Source organism: Sycon ciliatum, chromosome 6 (assembly GCF_964019385.1).
Source record: "Sycon ciliatum chromosome 6, ocSycCili1.1, whole genome shotgun sequence".
In the NCBI taxonomy this organism is placed as follows: domain Eukaryota; kingdom Metazoa; phylum Porifera; class Calcarea; order Leucosolenida; family Sycettidae; genus Sycon; species Sycon ciliatum.
The window spans coordinates 31,972,720-31,993,489 of record NC_088648.1 but is presented as its reverse complement, the minus strand read 5'-3'; the positions used below and the strand labels follow the sequence as shown (position 1 = coordinate 31,993,489).

General features: G+C 48.4%; 1 long non-coding RNA gene across 1 annotated transcript; it reads left to right on the top strand.

Annotated features, from left to right (window-relative positions):
• The first annotated feature begins 4,864 nt into the window (after positions 1 to 4,864).
• Positions 4,865 to 17,261, top strand: LOC135819910 (uncharacterized). Its single transcript, XR_010554005.1, has 3 exons — positions 4,865 to 5,763; positions 14,244 to 14,397; positions 14,896 to 17,261. It is a non-coding gene; the product is annotated as an uncharacterized LOC135819910 (long non-coding RNA).
• Positions 17,262 to 20,770: the final 3,509 nt, after the last annotated feature.

Sequence of the window (20,770 nt, the reverse complement as noted above, 5' to 3'; positions counted from 1 at the left end):
TCACTGGCAAGATGTTCATCCGTGCGACATGTTCCACCAACGATTTCTGCACGACCTTCTCAAGGATTTTGGACAGTATCGGTAGCAGTGATACCGGTCGGAAATTTTTGGGAACAGAGGGATCACCAGACTTGTGGAGCAGAACAACGTGAGCTAATTTGAACTGCTGTGGAACTTCACCGCTGGATAATGATGCATTAAACAATGTGGTAAGAGATGAAGCTAATATATCAGCACAATACTTGATTAGGAGACCCGGGATTCCTTCACTTCCAGTAGCTTTGGCAAGATCCGATTCCGCTCGACCAAGACCCTATGCAGAGCTGGATCGACGTTGCACACTCTGGGGGGTTATGTACTCTTGCTAATACTAATGGATCTCTGGATTATCAGTATCAACACCGCGTTTGTCAATCTGAAGCCAGTCAAAGTCTTCAGATGGTAAAGAGTAGTTTTCTGTGGCCGGCCCGCACACCACATATTCTACCTTTTTAAAAAGGGTATTCTACTGTCGTGGACATGGAAATCCGGTCGCACGTCTAGCGGCCCCTGAGCGCTGGCGATGCAGCCGTGGGTAAGCGGTACACACATGCATTAATATTTTATGCGCTGCAGCGCACTGGTCCCATCTGATCAACATTTGCACTGTACGCAGCGTTCTGTATGCGCTGAGGGCGCCGGCCCGGGTCAATCGACTGGATTTCCATGTCCGCTACAGGAGTTGAAATTCCAATTATGTACAAAAGTCATGTAGATCTCATTCAGCTCCACTTTGGGAATTCATGTGTGTATACTGAATGTTTCAAACAATAGTAACCTTGGACAGCCTGGAACCTCTCTGTTATACTACTGAATATTTCTATAGATTCTTGGTTGGACGGGAACAAACCAGCACACGAAGCACAGAGTCAGAAGCCGTAATTGTAGTTTTGACAAGGCCTTTTGTACCATTACTTTCCAAGTCGAATACAATGGTGACTAACGGTTAGAAGGACTTGCTTGCTGCCGCGCAAATCACCATTGTATACGACGTGAAACGTAATGGTACGAAAGGCCTATTTGAAACCATAATATTATACTATGGGTTCTGTTACGTGCTCTGTGTTCTGAGTGAATGTTTCACATCTAGATCTGCGGTCCTCGGCTCAGGTGACAGCCGGATGAGTCACCCACTGGTGATATTACATGAAAATTAATGTAAAATCAATGGTATTAACAGTTACTGCATAGGGATCAAACCAGCGTGTACACACCCCATGAAAGCATACCCATGAACGCCCAACAGTTGGTCAAACTTGAAAGTGTCCATGAACTCCATTCATTAGTTTTTCGGACGCTACACCAGCAGTTTGCTACATGTATGTGTATGCAGATTTGCGTGCTCCTCTTGCGACGGGCGTATACAATTGAATGTGCATTGTACATGGTGTGCGTGTGTGTGTGTGTGTGTTACGTCTGTGTGTGTGTGTGTAACGTGTGTGTGTGTGACTGGGTTTTTTTTACCATTATTCACAAACCCAACGCGTAAAATATAATATGCGGACAAAAACAAACAACTACTGAGTGGAGTGTGTGTGTGTGTGTGTATGTGTGTGTGTGTCTTTGCTTGCGCGCCAACCTTATAGTGCATTGTGACTTCAGTACATCGTCACCCATGGGCTACTGTTGGCTCGAGAGTGAACAGTAGAAGACGAGCAAGTATTAGTTCATTCTCAACTAACTCATTGACAACGCGTCATCTGACGTGGGATGTACCGCTGATATAGCGTGCAGGTATTTCGGAGTACGTTACACGGAAAGGTGCTCTACTAAATACGCACACGCACACACCGCGCACACGCACACACTCACACACACACACACACACACACACACACACACACACACACACACACACACACTCGCACTCGCACGAACACGAACACAGTGACACACACACACACACACACACACACACACACACACACACACACACACACACACACACACATACACACACACCACACACATACACACATACACACACACACACACACACACACACACACACACACACACACACACACACACAAGCAAGGTTGGCACTGTACATTTTTGTATGCCCTGGTACTGAGAACCTGCACCAGCATCCACCATGCATGCTGCACTGCACAAAATGCAGTTTGTTGTGTGCAGATTGCGCTATTCCGCATTCGGTCGGGAACATGACGCGATGAACATTCATGTCATTGCACATGGTTCTCAACACGTAGTAACAGAACACCAGGATTGGCTCAAGACATGGAACGTGCATTTCTATACACGACTGACTGATTATTCACTTGTCCTGTCCTTCTAAATATCATGTTAATGTACATCTTCTTGGTTTAGTTTTTCGCCTTTTTTCGTGCTTTGGCGTTACTTGTTGTATTTGGAGAGTTCCCTCCTTTCCACCTACTGTTATTGATTACGGGAACCAAAGAAATGTGAAGAAGAGGTTGGTGCGACTTCGGCGATAGTAGTGGAAGAGTGTGTTGCTCCCTACATGGGAGCTCGTGGTTTTCCTGCCGACTTGAATTCTCACTTGACTGACTCACGACTGCCATCCAGAGCACGCGAGAAGAAATATTCAAAAAACATTCTATACACATCTTCAGCGGAGTATGTTGCGAACAATGGTACTGTAGTAGGCTCAGTCACTGGGACAGAAAGCGACTTGTAGGCTGCATGTACTGTACTGACTGCACTGCCGACTTTGGCGTCGTTTTTCCTGCTGTAGTGTGATGCTAGCTAGCATGGAGCTCTGGAATCCGACAACAGGACCAGCACGTACATGTACATGACATGTACATTGTACTTGCGTAGGAGATTCTGGCGCAAGCCACTCGTACTCATCCCAATTCCCATTGCAAGGACTGAGAGTCAGAAGTCCGGGCAGCACCTATATTACCGGTACCCTGGCCTGATCTCACTGAGAGTCAGAGATCTGGCATGGCCTTGGTGACGTGCGTGACTCAAGCAGGGTTGTAATTCTCAGCGGCCGAGGTCCGAGAGGTATGCCGAGAAGCATGCAAAGCGCCCACCCACCCGGTCCAACCAGTCCACCTGTGCCCGTGCATACTCGATATTCATCCACTGACAGATATTACAATATTATTATTATTATTATTGTACAAGTAGCATGGATATTGGTACTGTGTCAGCGATCCACTGGAATACTCTCTTATCTCCCTCTTTGCTAGCCGAATAGCCGAATCCAGTGTAACATACAGTGCGTGTAGGAGCATGACATGTCAACCCGGCACATACCTGTACAAGTCAGATAGCTAACCCTTGTCAAAGATTGCGTGGACGTGACACGTGTCAAAACGCGGGAGACAGCCCCAGCAAGCTGTGCAGCTGGGTCGACTGGCGCTGGCCCGTTAGCAAGGCAGGACAGAACACCGGCGACAGCAAAAGATTGCTCTCTAGAAATGGACACGACGACTATTATCATAAATGCCACTCGTTAGGTCCCATGCGTGTACAATACAAGGTGCATTGTCAAACAAAAAAAACCGTTTACGAGTCGCATGGTGAACGGCGTTGCAGCCCCTGAACTGATTAGCGTGGAAGATGGAAAGTGCACGATAGGGTGGGCAATGACTACACTACAATGACTACACTACAAATAATTACAATGACTACAGACTGCAGTACCGGTACTGTATTGAAAGTACAAATTTTCATTTGGAATTAACTTTCGCTATATTCGTTAAGGGAACGAAAATAACTGAAGTGTGTACCAAACTAACGTTTTTTTCTGAACGTTCTGGGTGACAGACCTCGGCTAAAAGCGAAATTTAGTACGTAACAAGCCTGCTGGTGGAGTGAAATAACGAAAGATTTCGTGAACGAAAATGTGTACTTATACATGTACATGTACTGTAGTAGATGTGTGATAAGATGAGCTGACATGGGTAGCAGGACAATGACATTATGTACAAGCCTGGTACATTCCGTAGCAATAGATGTGGGCTCAATACTAATAATAATTATCTACATTATACAGTATAATCTACGGCCCTTGCATCTGCTGGGATGGCAGCTACACCATACTTACTGGTACTGATGCTTCAGTGGTTAGAGCATCGCTGGCCGCAAGCGAAGGTCCCTCGTCCTGGTGATGACGGTAAAGATTTTCTTCAGACGTTTTCCGTTTGCATCTTTCCCCCAAACCAATGAAACTAATCTACTTCGTTAGGAGAGTGTACAATCATGTAGATTCATTGTACTCAGTATCCGAAGTTCATCTTATCCGAACATACATGTAGGTCACTCAGTATGGATCCATAGTACCATACACAAGTGCTATGAACATGGTCCGAAAAAAGCAAGTAACAGTTAGTTCCAATGCCAATGCCAATGGGCCCAACTGCACCAACAGAAGGACCAGGTACGCTTGCCAACGGCCGAAGAGAGTTGGAAATTGTGCGTCTTTGTGGATAGCTTCACCATTGCCGAGCCACCGCGCTCTCTGCAAAGACTTCTGTGTGTTGTTGTTGTTGCGACCGTGTCAATGGACGACAAAAGGCTGCAACCACACGCTCTGGAGGTTGTGAAGCAAGTGCAGCTTTGTTCATCAGCTGAGCTCACTCGACTCTACTCTCTAGTCTAGGTATGCATGTCACGGCCGCCACAATGCTCATTCCACACCGTCACACATGCCAGTCTACATGATGTAGACCAAGCTACGGCGGTCCATACGGAGTAGATCTACGACTACGGACAGTGCGGTGCTACAACTCATTCTGGAACGACGCCACAGTCAGTGATGCAGCATGATGCGTGCCAAGCCGACTTCGCTAGGGACTTCGCGGAGCTGTCCCCGCAGGCGGCGAGCAGCCAAGAACAAAGCCAAGACTTTCGTTGCAACACATGCGGCACAGCGTGCGTGCATGCATCGTCGCGTGCCCATATGCCCCTGCATGCGTGGCAGAATCCAGCGCACTACCGGTAGTGTCGATGCATAACAGCACTCTCCTCCTGTCCAAACCTCAATCAAAGAACAGCGCGTCAGATTGAAGCTGCCCTAAGCTACTGGCACTGCTCTTCGTTAGGTCGACAGATGAAACGAGGCGAATAACAAAGCGACACTCCGCCACACTCCGATCTTCGTAAATCCCAGAGTAATCCTCCACCGTTAATAATTATATAATGGTTCTTTTACCTGGAAGTCTGAAGGAAAAATTTGACTAGCGCGAGTCTTTTCTCGGATTGTCAAACGCAGTCATCGCTTGGGTGGAGATTTTCACAAACGCGCATCACCTTCCGTGGGCGTCAATCGCGGCTTTCGGAACGTATTTCACATGTACCTGGAAAAGCTACGGAGACTGCAGCTCGCCGGTGATAGAGTTCACAACGTGATTCTTGCAGTGAACAAGTAGCATTTTAGCAGGCCGAGTGTTGTGGATTGGACGTCGGGGCTAGCCTTGCCCAATTTACCAATCAATCGATCCGAAGAAATATTTGTTCATTTCGACACCCACTCATTAGGCCGTGGTCCTGCAACTCGCCTGTCATAACCTGGAGCTGGCTGGGATTATATCTGTCAGCTACAGTACTCTCATTGTAAAGCAATAAATCTAAAGGATCACCTTCTCCTCAGTACCAAACCTTCTATCGTCGTTTCGGCGAACGGCCTACAGAATTTCTCTTCGAATCGCACGAGTGTTCTAGTGTGCAACTGCTGGAAGGACGCAACTTCAAAGGACCCGCAGGAACGTCGCAAGACACCTTTACACGGTAAGTCAGTTAGTAAACCGATTTGTAAATGAAAATTTGTTTCTTGCCTCCTTGTAATTTATTATATCTTGTGGCGCCATCCTCTTTCCCGTGTGTGTTTGTGATTGTGACCCCGGGCGTGAACTTTGCACCGCCAATGGCTGGCGTGCTTTGCAATGTGCTCATTCCTACCCGTACCGACCGTGTGCTGCCATGTCGTTAGCTCAGCAAGCAAAGCGTCGTGTCATTCGTGTTCCGTCTCGTAATGTTTATACAAACTGTAGTTCGTTCATCTCCCCTACACTACTCACTAGGCTACAACATGACTGGCTTAGAATTAGATTTGGCAGACGAAGTGTTTGCACAAACTCCGTAGTCAGTGGTATCTGCTTCAAATGCTTTGGCGCGGAGCCTCTCTGCCCCTAGTCGGCTAGCGTGCTACCTGCTGTTGGCGTTACTAGAGAATAGTATCAGAGGAATGAATAGGCTCATGAACAGGCTCGATGTGATGCATATTGAGCAGGATTCCTTCGTAATTGTTTCTACAATGGGCGGCCAGGAATGATTCAATTACTGCCGATAAGACGACGCTGGATGCCATGTTGCCGACGAGTCAGTTTGTCGTGATTGCGTTCTGCATGTGCGAGCCATGCTGCGGAGTGTGCGATGTGCGGACGCTACAGTTGGTTTCAGGTAAACCAGTTCTTTCGTGAAACGTTATCAAGATTTAGCTGGCATTTGGTCGTAAATGCTCCTCTTTTGAGTGGTGAACCGTGTTTGTGTGTCTATCGCGAGATGACAGCTAGGGCCATTTTTTCGTGTATGGAGCAGTGTGTGTGATGTCACTCAGTTTTATTTTATTTTGTTGAACCGTCCAGTAGAAGTGGTTGAAACCGTGCTAGTGCTAGCATTAGTGGCACTGTGTGGGGACAAAACGAGGTACTCTTTGCTTCCTATAACTGAATGAGATATCCCTACTTGGTTTTGAGTCTTTCCAATGTCAAACTACATTGCAGTTGTAATAGTCAGCACTCTTGTGTACTTAACTTTTACTAGGCGCCGTTCATTTATCCCTGTCTATCCATCCTTAGCAGTAACACTTTACAACCAGCCTTGGGGGAGATTGTACTGATGATGAGGATGTTGATTATCGTGATCACATTCATCATCATGTCGCTTTACATGATGTAGAGCCATGCCTCATAAGCTTCGTTAGTGTGGCCCTCCTGCTAGGTCACATGACCCACCAGCCACCAGCCCACACTAGTATGAACATCAACAGGAGCACATTGAGTGGATTGCACTGATTTTCGTGCTTGGGTAACTCACTCAAACTAACGACATGCTTTAGCCTAAATCACATCCTAACTATACCACAAATTATGGTAATGAAAACAAGAATCATTTTTGGGCTCTATTATCCTTTGTGTCAGTGATCAATGGTGATCCTATTAGGGTGTGTTATGGGACACGGGTGTTTCAGCAGCACCACTTAAAAATATGGCGTCATTTCGCGCGGTTTGGCAGGATTATGTTAGATTCGGCGCGAGTTATGAATTTATCAGAGTGTACCTAATCGATTTTCTTATTCACTTAGGTTTATCAGCGATATTTCGGTTTAGCAAAAGAGACAAACTATTTTTCAAATTCTACGAGTGAACAAGAATTATTTGGACAAGAAGCACAATCATGTTGACAGGTTCTCTGCTGGCGAACAGACAGTTATACACTAGTTTGCTCACTTACCGAGGACTTCTTCTGTCAGTTTGGCTGTCCAGCTCGTGCCGACCTACTGTTCCTGCGACTTTCTCTTCCGTGGCGCAGGACGCAGTGCTATCGCCTCGTTCGTCGTCGTCAGGAGGTGCTGTGCTGCAACAGTTTGGAGGCGCAGCAGTTCTCGAGGAATAGACTTGTACTTGAAGTTCAGAGAATTCAGTGAAGAGTGGAGACTCTCTGCACCTTGTTCTGCGAGGAGGCCCAATCCTACGCGGACTCGTTTCATCAGGGGAACTGTGTGTTCTTCTAATAGGTGCAACTTCGGCGTGATGTGGCCGAATTTCCTGGACACTACTTCCTTTCTGCAGAGGGCCAGGAATTTCTCGATGTCTTGTTGGAGTTGACCCAAGTCAGCGTCATCGACTGGTTTGCAGTGGCTGAACTTGGCTCGACACGTTGCGTAGCTGTTCATGAGAGCTACGTATCTATCCGCAATTTTAGTGGCCTCAGGACACAAGTCAGGACACCTTGTTTGGACTGACGAAAGATGTGCAGAGGTGATGGCAGTGACCACGGTGGGTTTCAAGGCTTCGTGGATGTGGTTACCAACGAAAGCACCACCGTGGTATACCTGACGCTCAATGCCATGAAGCTGTAGGACTGGCTCCAGTGCCGCGACGCATGGGCCACAGAATTGCTTACAGCCGCTCAGTTTGTCTACTTGCTGCTGAAGTTGTGCTGACCGCTGCTGGTGATGGTCACGCTGCTGTATTGCTGTTTGGTACACTTCTTGCAAGTTGGCGACAACACCAAGCTCGTCCATGCCGCCTTGCTGCTGTACGTGCAGTGCAACAAATTCAAGCTGTTCCTGAGTCGTAGTTAGCTGCTGGTTGAAATTCTGGACGAGCTGCTGTTCAGCAGTCAGTTCGCTATGTACATCGCACAGCTTCTTGTACGCAGCACCATCCGTGTCTAGTGCCTGGCTTCTTGCCACCAGTGCCAAGTCCAGTATTCGGAGCTCGCTCCGCATAGCTTCGAACAGCCAGGGGTAGATCCCGAGATCCAAGTGTAAGACTGGAATGATGACGTTCGGGATTGACACAGGCAGAACAATTGGTCGAATCACATTGTTATATTTCTTTGCCTGCGCCAGCTTTGAGCCTGCTGCTACATATTGGCTGTGGTCGCTTGCTAGAGATGCTAGTGTGCGTGGTTCTCTCTCTGCCTCCTCTCTCGCATCACTCTCAAGCTCCATGCTCTTCTTCGTGCATAAACAATGGAGACATGGCCGGAGTCCAGATGAGCCAGACAATCCAAAGTTGACAGTCTGAAACTCATAGTCCCCGAATAAATAAATCTTCATTGTCTTGCCTTTCCAGGAAGTCTGCTGAAGCTGCTGAAGCTGGGGTCGGTATTGTCCCAATGCCGTCTCCAAGTTTGCAGGCGTGTCTTTGCCGTTGAAGATGCAGAACGGTATTATGTTTGTGAGTGAATTCGGATGCTCGGTGTTGACGATCTGAAAGCTTAGCTTGAACGATCCACCTCCGTGATCTCCGCCAATCTTAATCCAAATCTCTGACTCAGGAATAGCTCCACCATGCCATGTTAGTCGGCTACTGTCCTGCAGCTGGTCCAGAAAGAATATGACAATATCCACCAAGTTAGGGAAGAGCACAGTTGCTATCATCGTAACTCCGCCATCCTTGTCTGTCATAGGGAGCTCTTTGGCGGTGTATGAAGGCAGCTTCGAAGCTATAAATGTGCGGACTGTCTTCTCGGATTCCATTTCAACGCCAAATTCGTGTAGCCAGCGACGTAGCTTCCGCAACTGACTCCACGGGAGGCTGAGGTCTGCCTTTATAGCCAGTGCACTGCCGGGTGACGGCTTCTTGGCCTTGATGCCAGCATCTAACAGAAGCTGCTCCTGTTCAGCAGCAGACAATCTCTGCAAGCCAGCCACCTCTTGTGCTCTGGCTCCAGCCACACCACCGCACACTGTCTCAGCATGTCTCGTCAATTCTGAGGATCTGCGGCGCAAAGTTGTGTCAGCAGCTCGGTCAGACGGCACATTACTCACAACAGCCCGTTGATAGACCTGTGGCTTGCCATGTGATGCTGTCCTTACCTCCAACCGCCCGTCATGCACCCTTGCTGCCACCAGGTGACCTGTTAGACGGTCAGCTACGTTGCCGCACAACTTGGACGGTGATGCGGACAGCACGTCCTCGACAGTCGAGCTTTGTCTAACGGTGCGGATTGGAGCTGTCGTCGTGGCTGGATTGAACTGGCATGCTGCAACATGCTTTCGCAGATCTCTCAGCGGAGTAACCACCGGGCAGCCTTGCAGAGATGGCTTGTGGAAGTCGCACCGGAGTGTCCAACCATCCATCATCCTGCGTGGAACCTTTCCTGGCGTCTTTAGCTCAGATGCCTTCAAACAGTTGGCACATGCAGGACATTGCTTGTGCGTTGCTAACCATTCACACATGCAGTCTGCACAAAAGTACTCTTCGCAGCATGGTACTTCTATTACGTTGTCCACGATGTTACTGCATATGTTGCACTGCTGTACTGTGTGTGCGTTAACGAACCGCTCTTTGTTCAGTGGAATCGTTGCAGTATGTTGGCTGCTGCCTGTTGCATATACTGTCTCTCTTGGCACATCCAAACCACATTCCAGTTGTGTTGCTGATGTTTGTGAGGCGGGTTGTTGTGTTGGGGTGGCGGTTGCGGTGCTCACGCGTTCGTCCTGAGTGCGTGTTGTTTGCGGAGCGGCCGCGCGCCAGTGTGTGAGTTGCTTTGCATGCCGTTTTCCCGTGGCCTTTGCTGTATGATCAGTACAGAATGAACAGGCTGAGCGTTGATGTGGTGTCCATTTCACAGGAGGGCCACAGCCACCGCCGCAGTGCATGGCTTTTTCGCTGGCTCTCTTCATGGCCCTCTGGCACAATACACATAGGTATGGGGGGTGTACTTGTGCATCATCTTCATCAATTTTTATCCCATGTACGGCTTCAAGCTGGGATTTATAAGATGCAACGGGATAACGGGTCTTCTGTGTGCATGTGGCGAATTTTCTGCCACCAACGCGACATACCTCGCCAAGATAAGATACGTGTGCGTCCATATCTTGTCGTAGCTGAAGGAAAACAACAGAATTTTGATGTTCACGTCTTTAGAAACGAATTCGCGTCTTGACAAAAAAATGTCGCAGATCGCTTCGTCAAGAACATACCTATGGCGAATCAAATCAACTAAGTCGATGCCGAAGTGATAACTACTTGATAATGGCCAAGAAAGCTTGTGCTAGTATCTGCGCAATTTCAGGTCGAGCGTGGAACACAACTTCGTTCTCTGCGAGGCAATTTGAATTTCGATCGTGGTGCGCGAGGTATGAAAGTGAAGTAGGAAGGAGTCAAAGAAAAAGAACACGATTTCACCGTACAGAACCCAGTTTGGGCTGGGTAGTGACCTGCTTTAGAGCAGTATATCGATAAGTATTTCAGTAATCCACCACGGCCAGAGATTCAAATTTTCAAATTTCGGCAAAAAAAGGACGCCATTTTTAGTGGGCGGAAATCGTGCAAAAAAACATCCGTGGGGAGGTGTGGGGGGGGGGGAGTTAAATCCTGGATTCACAGGGTGAATGGGGTGTTGATTGGGGAGCAATACAGACAGTGAGGTGACATCTGTGCACTAATTTACCCCTGGCTGTGTCATGTATTATGCTGCACATTGCTCACACCCCAGTGTCCTTGGAAGATTTGATTCTTGCTTCGTGTAGCAATCAGGCAAAATTCTAAAGAGTTCTAAAGAGCTGCTATTTAGTTCTTTCACACAACATACAATGGTACCTCCTTAGCAGGACTTGCCCCCCCCCCCCCCCGCCCTTATATGCTCAAGTCACAACCACGGGCCAATGCTCGGAGGGCCACCTTAGCGTCCATGACAGCCAGGGAGGCACAGCCATCCATAGGGCGCTGCCAAACTCATCGAGCCTCACGCAGACACGTAATACTGGAACGCAACAGGGGCAGCACTATGATTACTTTCAATAGCGGAGCTACTGTTTATGGCAGGTCAAATAGAGCTACTGTTTAGGCCAGGTCTAATAGAGCTACTGTTTATGGCAGGTCAAATAGAGCTACTGTTTATGCCAGGTCAAATAGAGCTACTGTTTATGCTGCAGGTCAAATAACTTACTGTTTATGCTGCAGGTCAAATAACTTACTGTTTTTGGTAGGTCGAATAGAGCTACTGTTTATGCTGCAGGTCAAATAACTTCTACAGCGTAACGTAAGGTTTTCTGCAATTAGTCCCTTTTATCTCATAGATGTCACGGTTGCGACAAGCTAGCCTAACACCACTGTTCTGCGATCTGTCGTGATGCATGTGTAATTGTTAGATCCAGGGTTCTTCATACGTTGTATTGAACTGTTTCATTGTATATTGTGGCGTGTTGGAAGTGAGACCAATTTGTAATGCTAGGCAATTGCACAGCCAGGAAGCGCTGGCGGGCTGCTTGTTGCCCTGGATCAGGGAGCACAGGCGATGAATGCTGCCGCCATTGCCGTTGGGTGAGCCGTCGCCTGGGGATGCCAGGCATTCTGCATCCTCCTGGATATCTGCATGTACATGTATCTATGACAGCAAGCATGCTGGAAGCTTGCTCCACTCAGATCAGTACCTACGCTAGGAGAGACCATCGTAACATATACCCGAAACTACATAGGGGTATAGATACTGTAGGGTGGAAGAATTCAAAAATAGAATATCGTGGAGCAGTCCGGGTGCCATCACTCAAGCTCCTTAGGAAAATCATGGTGTACGGCAACATAATGGCGCTTGCTTATCGTGACTGAGTGCCCACTTGTCTGACTGTTGAGCTCACGCTGGTTTTGCATTGATGGTCATCTTTCACTTTTGTAATGACAGCTGGGAGTGATCTTAACAAATCACGCCATTATACTCTTGGCACATGCAGACTTTTTGATGGCACTACTACTTCCAAGTACAGCTAGTAGTTTGAAGATAGTCAAGAATGAGAGAGAGAGAGAGGGGAGGAGAGGGAGAGAGAGAGAACGTTCCTGAATGTGCTGTCGATAACAGGGATACCAGAAATACTATGCCTGGCCCCCAGGGCACAGCTGGATATTTTTGAACAAGGATTACTCCAGGGCATTTGTTCCACCATTTAGTATATCAAATGGTTTCTCCACATGGGAGCATTGAGCTGATGCTTGGACAGGAAGCAGACAATCTTACTGGGTACTTGCTTGTGATCACATTATTACTTCAGTGGGCACTACTGCACTACTGCACTACTGCACTACTGGCTTGGTTGGTGGTGACTGTGTGTGATCACCTCCTCACTGGGTGGATTGTTTCTACCAGGAGTCCTCTCTCTCAGCACAGGTGAAGTGCCATTAATTAACAAAATTGCATTGATTTCCCAAAGATAGGACCACAGCATAATAATAATTGTGATTCAAAGGCTGAATTATAAAATCTTTGGATAGCATGCTGTTTCATCTTTTGTTGACTCCTCAGCGCAGCACAGAGAAAACGAGGCGGGACATGGTAGCAGTGAAAAATATTTTTTCCAAAGCCTGGTTTAAAGCAGTCACTAACATACCAAAGGCCATACTAAATTATTCTGCAGCTACATGTACATGTATATGCATATGCTTTGAGAGATGCTGTTGTGTGAAGCTGAACACAACCAGGCCAATCATGAATGTACCTTTTCTGGGCTGGCTGGCCATCAAACTCCTCCAGCATTTCCTGAGGGGGGGGGGGGGTGGGGCTTGCTTGGATGAAGTATGACGCCCCCAGGGTCATGGATGTTAACTGTGATGCATAAGTGCCTGGTACTTTGTGAGAAATAATGCTGTCAAGGCTGCTGAAGGAGGGGACACGGCCATTGCTGATGAGGTGATGGTGGGGGTGAGAGTGATGAGTTGAAGCACCCAGATGGCATTCATATCTCCAGGGAGAGTCTGGATTTGGGAAGATGTGTTCACTGCCTTAGTTATAGACCAGTGTTTGGTGGTACTGTAGCTGTGTGTTCTCTTGTGTGGCTGCTCTGGCCACTATGGGTACAGTGTATGAATCGGTAGCCTTCCAACTACGGGCCGGGCAAGATCAAAGTGACCCATTTTTAAGTCAATCAATCACCCACTGTTCTTCAGCCATCATTGAATTCGAATCTACCCTTTAGACGAGGAATTGTTCTAGTTCTTGAGAGAGGCAAGTGTTGGATTTTTCAAGTGCCTCTCAAGCAGCCAGCACCCTGTTCAGTGCGTGGTATCTGTGTGAGTGTTGGAGAGAGTGCCACCTGTCACTAGGAACGGCATTGTCATTGAAGCAAGGAGCTGTGCTGCATGAATAGACACAATGGTCACAGGCTGTGTCACACTGCTACTCCACATTGCTGATATGTGCTTGAGTGAAACTTAAGTGTGCATAGCATTATGTACTTCATTTGCCCTGCTACTAGTGGACATAATCATTCGGTGAATGATCCTAGAAATATGGCCATGTACATTGTATGTACTGATGGCCTTATTGTCCACAACTTCTGTGTGTATGTGTCATGTGTGTATGTGTATGTGTGTGTATGTGTGTGTGTGTGTGTGTGTGTTTGTGTGTGTGTGTTTTTGTGGTGTGTGTATGTATGTATGCGTGTGTGTTTGCGTGTGTTCCTGCGCAACTATAAAGGCTTAGTTCCATGCTTGACCTGCTTTCTGTGTGTTTGCTTTCTCCGTGGTGCTGATCTTTTGCAGTTATTCACACACCACAGGCGGCTGGGCCGCCACTGACTCTACTCTGCAGCTGCAGAGGCATAAGTGACTGATAACTCCCACGGGCAGAGATCAGGGATGGTAACCAGAAACTAGATTCTCAAGGTTAAGCTCTCCATCCATAGTGTTGTTACAGGTATGACTCTCAATACGTCATGTATTCCAAATCTCCCTTTGTTTTGCTGCAATGTTTGGCGATTGTCCAGAAACAAGGTCTAGTAGGTCCTTCTCTTGCAGTTGCATTTCAGCAGGACATGTTCAAGTGCACATACTTCCCGCCAATTACCCCAATAGTACACCCAGGCTGTGTTTGTCATGCTTGCAAGCTGGCTTTACACTATGTTGCATAAATTCATGTCATATGTAGCAGGGGGAGGGGGGGGGGGGAGGGGGGGGGGGCGAGGGACCAGGGTACGTTGGAAGGGAGTCAGTCTACTACAGCTTTAAGACTTGTTAAGACGTCCCTAAGCTAAGTCTGTAGGTAGCCCATGCGTAAAGGCACAATCTGTGTGGAGGTTGTGAGCCTCAAAATACTTCTAAGACCACCCGAAAAAATATGGCATGGGTTTGTAGGTCGTGCGATGGTTGATCGTTGCCTTACAGTATTCCATCTTCTATTTTCTGATATTCGCAGGTATTGGAGGTGCTGTACAGACATCTCCCGGTGCCCTTGCACATAGTTTAACCCAAACCTGGGCAGCGATCTGGACTGAGCCGTTTCAGCCACTCGCGGTCACACACACACACACACACACGCACACACTCAGCAGGAGAACGATGCTTCAGCCGCGGTGGCATGGCGGGGCGGACCTGGCCAGCGCTGCAGTTCTGGCATGCTGCATTGTCACGCTGACATACTGCATTCGTCCAGCCGTAGCGCAGGAAGGAAACCTGTTTATTGTAAGTCGTGACACATCATTGGTACACTGTATGCGGGGTTTTCCCCGGGTATCACCCACAACGATGTGCGGTTTACATCCAAGCAAGAAGGCAGATATGCATGTTCGATTGGTGAATTAAAATAAAAAATACCACACCATACCATACATCCAATGTCCTATCCTGCCCCACCGCTCTTTCCGGTCCTCTCCCGGAGGCAAGTTGTTTCGTTTCAATTTGAAATTTTTCCAGAACTGAATGTAAGTTTGGGGTATAAGCCACTGGACCTATGTGGAGTGAAGTGTTGAGAAATTGTGGTGTGGCTTATATAACTCATTGGCTATGCAATACGTTTAGGTTCAGAGTTTATTCTTGAGCAAAGGGCAAGAGCACTTCAGATGAGTGTATTTATGTAGCTGTGCGTTTCCAGAGGGTTTCATGTGTGTATTATGCTGTCAAGTAACCCTTTTTCCAATATGGGTTAATGTGTGTGTATGTATTTGTGCGTATGTGTGTCTGCGTGCCTGCGTGTGTGCGTGCGTGCGTGCGTGTGTATTGTTGTGTGTGTTTGTGTGTGTGTGTACATGTGCATTTCCTTCCTGGCAATCGTTGGCACGTTTGCACGACAACTGCCTCTTGTGTCACACACAGCCTGTGTAAGTACGTTGTGCTGTAGTATTGTATAACTATTGCATAACTATTGCATAACTATTGCATAACTATTGCATAACTATTGCATAACTATTGCATAACTATTGCATAACTATTGCATAACTATTGCAGACCTATTGCATAACTATTGCATAATCAAGTAGAGTGCTCGCAGACCACTCAGCCAGCCTGGGTTTTTAGTGATAGCTTGCATGCCGTCCTACCTAGGATCGCGAGTCTTTCCGGTAGGACCCAATAAATCGCGCTGCAAAGGTGCTTTTCGTTGAGAATTTGTTTGCACAATTGTGGACATGAGGTCTTTGTAGGGCAAACTAATGGTGCAAAATGCAAGACTATGCCCAGTGCTTTGCATATGTGCAATTTTATCCATTGCCAAAATGGCCGCACATGTTCCTGTCGGAGCGCTAGCAACTCCGCCCGAAGTGAATTTTGAACATGGCACACCGATCGTTGTGAGGACGTAATGTCTTTCTTAGCCTTCCATGGCAGTGGAATGCAAAATTCCATACTCCGTGTCCATGGCTACCATGGACTGTTGCCATGGAATTTCGTAATATGCCCTGTCCGATCACGTCTAAAATTTGTGGAGTCCTTCGTTAGTCCCTTAACAATAGTTCAGGGTCAGGTTTTAGGTGATTATTAGAACAGAGGCCCTGCAGCATGTCTGTGTATGTGGGTCCTACCGGTAGGTCCTACCGGAAGGGCCGGAGTCTATGCAAGCATCCACAGCAATTCCACCACCCTCTAGAATCGAGGCGCAACCAAACTGAACATTAATAAATCGTAACACTTTCATTACATTCAAAGCCAACTTAGCCAATGACTTCTGATACCAGGAAGAGTGAGATATGTGAAAGAAGTGCGCCATCTGATCAACATTACCACCAGTGTCGAGGTGATGCACTTGACCAGGGTCACAGAGAAATATTTCCTGATATCAACATAATACGTGTTTTGACTTTATTTGTTGACTTTGGTGCGACTAGAGTCCTGTCCCAGTCGAGTCAAATCCGTGACATGTGTCCCGATAGACTTCAGCATGCAGTAGCCCAGCCGAATTCCGCCACGAGTTTAAGTGAATTCCGCCTGGAGTTCAGCCAAATTCCGCCATGAGTTCAAGCATAATCTGGCAGTAGAGTTCAACCAAATTCCGGCTTCCTTTAGAGAGTTTGCTCACACAGGGGGACGTGGTCCCGTCCACAGCAAAGAGGGTTCAACGGTGCTGGGGTGCACTGGAGCTAGTGCACAATGGAAGCAGTCCTCACCAAGAATACATAAATCTGTTGCTACTCCGAGTTTCTTGAGTTATCAATCATCAGGCAACATATCTAGCTGAAGCAGGGCTCTCAGGTTCACTAAAGATATACACATTAGCTCACGTTTGCTCAGTGTATTTGTGCTGTGTTCCTGCGTGATTCTGTGTTTGTGTGTAGCGTTCAACCAAGCTATGAGTACAAGGTTGGAGAGTGGGGCAAATGCCAAGCAACCTGCGGGCCTAGAGCGAAAGAAGAACGAGAGGTGAGGGGCCAACTCATGCACAAAGAACACACACAGGTGCCAGGTTCCTTAACCCTTTGTGACCCCATGATATCGATCGATTGGTATGCAGTGGCACTGGCAAAATTACATCTCTGGTGTTCTTTCCCTGATTGTCATGAACAAAAGGATCTATGTTTCGAGAGGAGCCTTGGCTATCACGTCGAAGTTATCCGAAGTCTTTAGGAGGGTCCAATGCTGCCGTGGTGACACTCGAAGTCGGAGGAAAACTGAAAAATTCACTCCGATCGAAAATTTCAAAATATCCCGCTGCGCTTGGCGCGGATTTCTCTGGAATGCTACATTATACTCAAGCATGCTGCACAACAACGTGTTGCGCTTGAAACGAGCTTTCCGCTGTAGTTTGTTTGAAATCGATGTGAAGAAGGAGAATGGAATGGCGGCTGTTTGAACCTTGCTGGAGCCGTTCGCGCACGGCTGCTGTTTTGAGCGGCGTTCTAGGCCACGCAGAGGCAGTGCAGGTAGCTGGCTTGAGTGTGGGATTTTCGCTTCGTTTTGGAAACACCTTTCCAGCGGTGGCTAGTTTGTAAAAATTGGTGAATGTTGGGTAGAGATATAAGCGAAAGTGCATATTCTTTGAAGGTGAATAAATTGTCATACTTTCAGTGGGGTCGCAAAGGGTAAGTTAACCTGCTAGCGTGCTCAATGCCGGTGGGGAGCAGAGCGCAGAGCAGAGGGTTAGTTAACCTGCTAGCGTGCTCAATGCCGGTGGTGGGCAGAGCGCAGAGCAGAGGGTTAGTTAACCTGCTAGCGTGCTCAATGCCGGTGGTGAGCAGAGCGCAGAGCAGAGGGTTAGTTAACCTGCTAGCGTGCTCAATGCCGGTGGTGGGCAGAGCGCAGAGCAGAGGGTTAGTTAACCTGCTAGCGTGCTCAATGCCGGTGGTGAGCAGAGCGCAGAGCAGAGGGTTAGTTAACCTGCTAGCGTGCTCAATGCCGGTGGTGGGCAGAGCGCAGAGCAGAGGGTTAGTTAACCTGCTAGCGTGCTCAATGCCGGTGGTGGGCAGAGCGCAGAGTATTAATAGACACCCAGAAGTGCAGTAGTCACTGCATTCCTCTCATTGACATTTGTATAGATTTTCAAACCCAGGTATGTCAATGCCCCTACCTCAGGTTAGCAGGTATGTCAATGCCCCTACCTCAGGTTAGCAGGTATGTCAATGCCCCGACCTCAGGTTAGCAGGTATGTCAATGCCCCTACCTCAGGTTAGCAGGTATGTCATTGCCCCGACCTAAGGTTAGCAGGTATGTCAATGCCCCGACCTCAGGTTAGCAGGTATGTCAATGCCCCTACCTCAGGTTAGCAGGTATGTCAATGCCCCGACCTCAGGTTAGCAGGTATGTCAATGCCCCGACCTCAGGTTAGCAGGTATGTCAATGCCCCGACCTCAGGTTAGCAGGTATGTCAATGCCCCGACCTCAGGTTAGCAGGTATGTCAATGCCCCGACCTCAGGTTAGCAGGTATGTCAATGCCCCGACCTCAGGTTAGCAGGTATGTCAATGCCCCGACCTCAGGTTAGCAGGTATGTCAATGCCCCGACCTCAGGTTAGCAGGTATGTCAATGCCCCGACCTCAGGTTATCAGGTATGTCAATGCCCCGACCTCAGGTTAGCAGGTATGTCAATGCCCCGACCTCAGGTTAGCAGGTATGTCAATGCCCCGACCTCAGGTTAGCAGGTATGTCAATGCCCCGACCTCAGGTTAGCAGGTATGTCAATGCCCCGACCTCAGGTTAGCAGGTATGTCAATGCACCGACCTCAGGTTAGCAGGTATGTCAATGCCCCGACCTCAGGTTAGCAGGTATGTCAATGCCCCGACCTCAGGTTAGCAGGTATGTCAATGCCCCAACCTCAGGTTAGCAGGTATGTCAATGCCCCGACCTCAGGTTAGCAGGTATGTCAATGCCCCGACCTCAGGTTAGCAGGTATGTCAATGCCCCGACCTCAGGTTAGCAGGTATGTCAATGCCCCGACCTCAGGTTAGCAGGTATGTCAATGCCCCGACCTCAGGTTAGCAGCAGGTATGTCAATGCCCCGACCTCAGGTTAGCAGGTATGTCAATGCCCCGACCTCAGGTTAGCAGGTATGTCAATGCCCCGACCTCAGGTTAGCAGGTATGTCAATGCCCCGACCTCAGGTTAGCAGGTATGTCAATGCCCCGACCTCAGGTTAGCAGGTATGTCAATGCCCCGACCTCAGGTTAGCAGGTATGTCAATGCCCCGACCTCAGGTTAGCAGGTATGTCAATGCCCCGACCTCAGGTTAGCAGGTATGTCAATGCCCCGACCTCAGGTTAGCAGGTATGTCAATGCCCCGACCTCAGGTTAGCAGGTATGTCAATGCCCCGACCTCAGGTTAGCAGGTATGTCAATGCCCCGACCTCAGGTTAGCAGGTATGTCAATGCCCCGACCTCAGGTTAGCAGGTATGTCAATGCCCCGACCTCAGGTTAGCAGGTATGTCAATGCCCCGACCTCAGGTTAGCAGGTATGTCAATGCCCCGACCTCAGGTTAGCAGGTATGTCAATGCCCCGACCTCAGGTTAGCAGGTATGTCAATGCCCCGACCTCAGGTTAGCAGGTATGTCAATGCACCGACCTCAGGTTAGCAGGTATGTCAATGCCCCGACCTCAGGTTAGCAGGTATGTCAATGCCCCGACCTCAGGTTAGCAGGTATGTCAATGCCCCGACCTCAGGTTAGCAGGTATGTCAATGCCCCGACCTCAGGTTAGCAGGTATGTCAATGCCCCGACCTCAGGTTAGCAGGTATGTCAATGCCCCGACCTCAGGTTAGCAGGTATGTCAATGCCCCGACCTCAGGTTAGCAGGTATGTCAATGCCCCTACCTCAGGTTAGCAGGTATGTCAATGCCCCGACCTCAGGTTAGCAGGTATGTCAATGCCCCGACCTCAGGTTAGCAGGTATGTCAATGCCCCGACCTCAGGTTAGCAGGTATGTCAATGCCCCGACCTCAGGTTAGCAGGTATGTCAATGCCCCGACCTCAGGTTAGCAGGTATGTCAATGCCCCGACCTCAGGTTAGCAGGTATGTCAATGCCCCGACCTCAGGTTAGCAGGTATGTCAATGCCCCGACCTCAGGTTAGCAGGTATGTCAATGCCCCGACCTCAGGTTAGCAGGTATGTCAATGCCCCGACCTCAGGTTAGCAGGTATGTCAATGCCCCGACCTCAGGTTAGCAGGTATGTCAATGCATTGACCTCAGGTTAGCAGGTATGTCAATGCCCCGACCTCAGGTTAGCAGGTATGTCAATGCCCCGACCTCAGGTTAGCAGGTATGTCAATGCCCCGACCTCAGGTTAGCAGGTATGTCAATGCCCCGACCTCAGGTTAGCAGGTATGTCAATGCCCCGACCTCAGGTTAGCAGGTATGTCAATGCCCCGA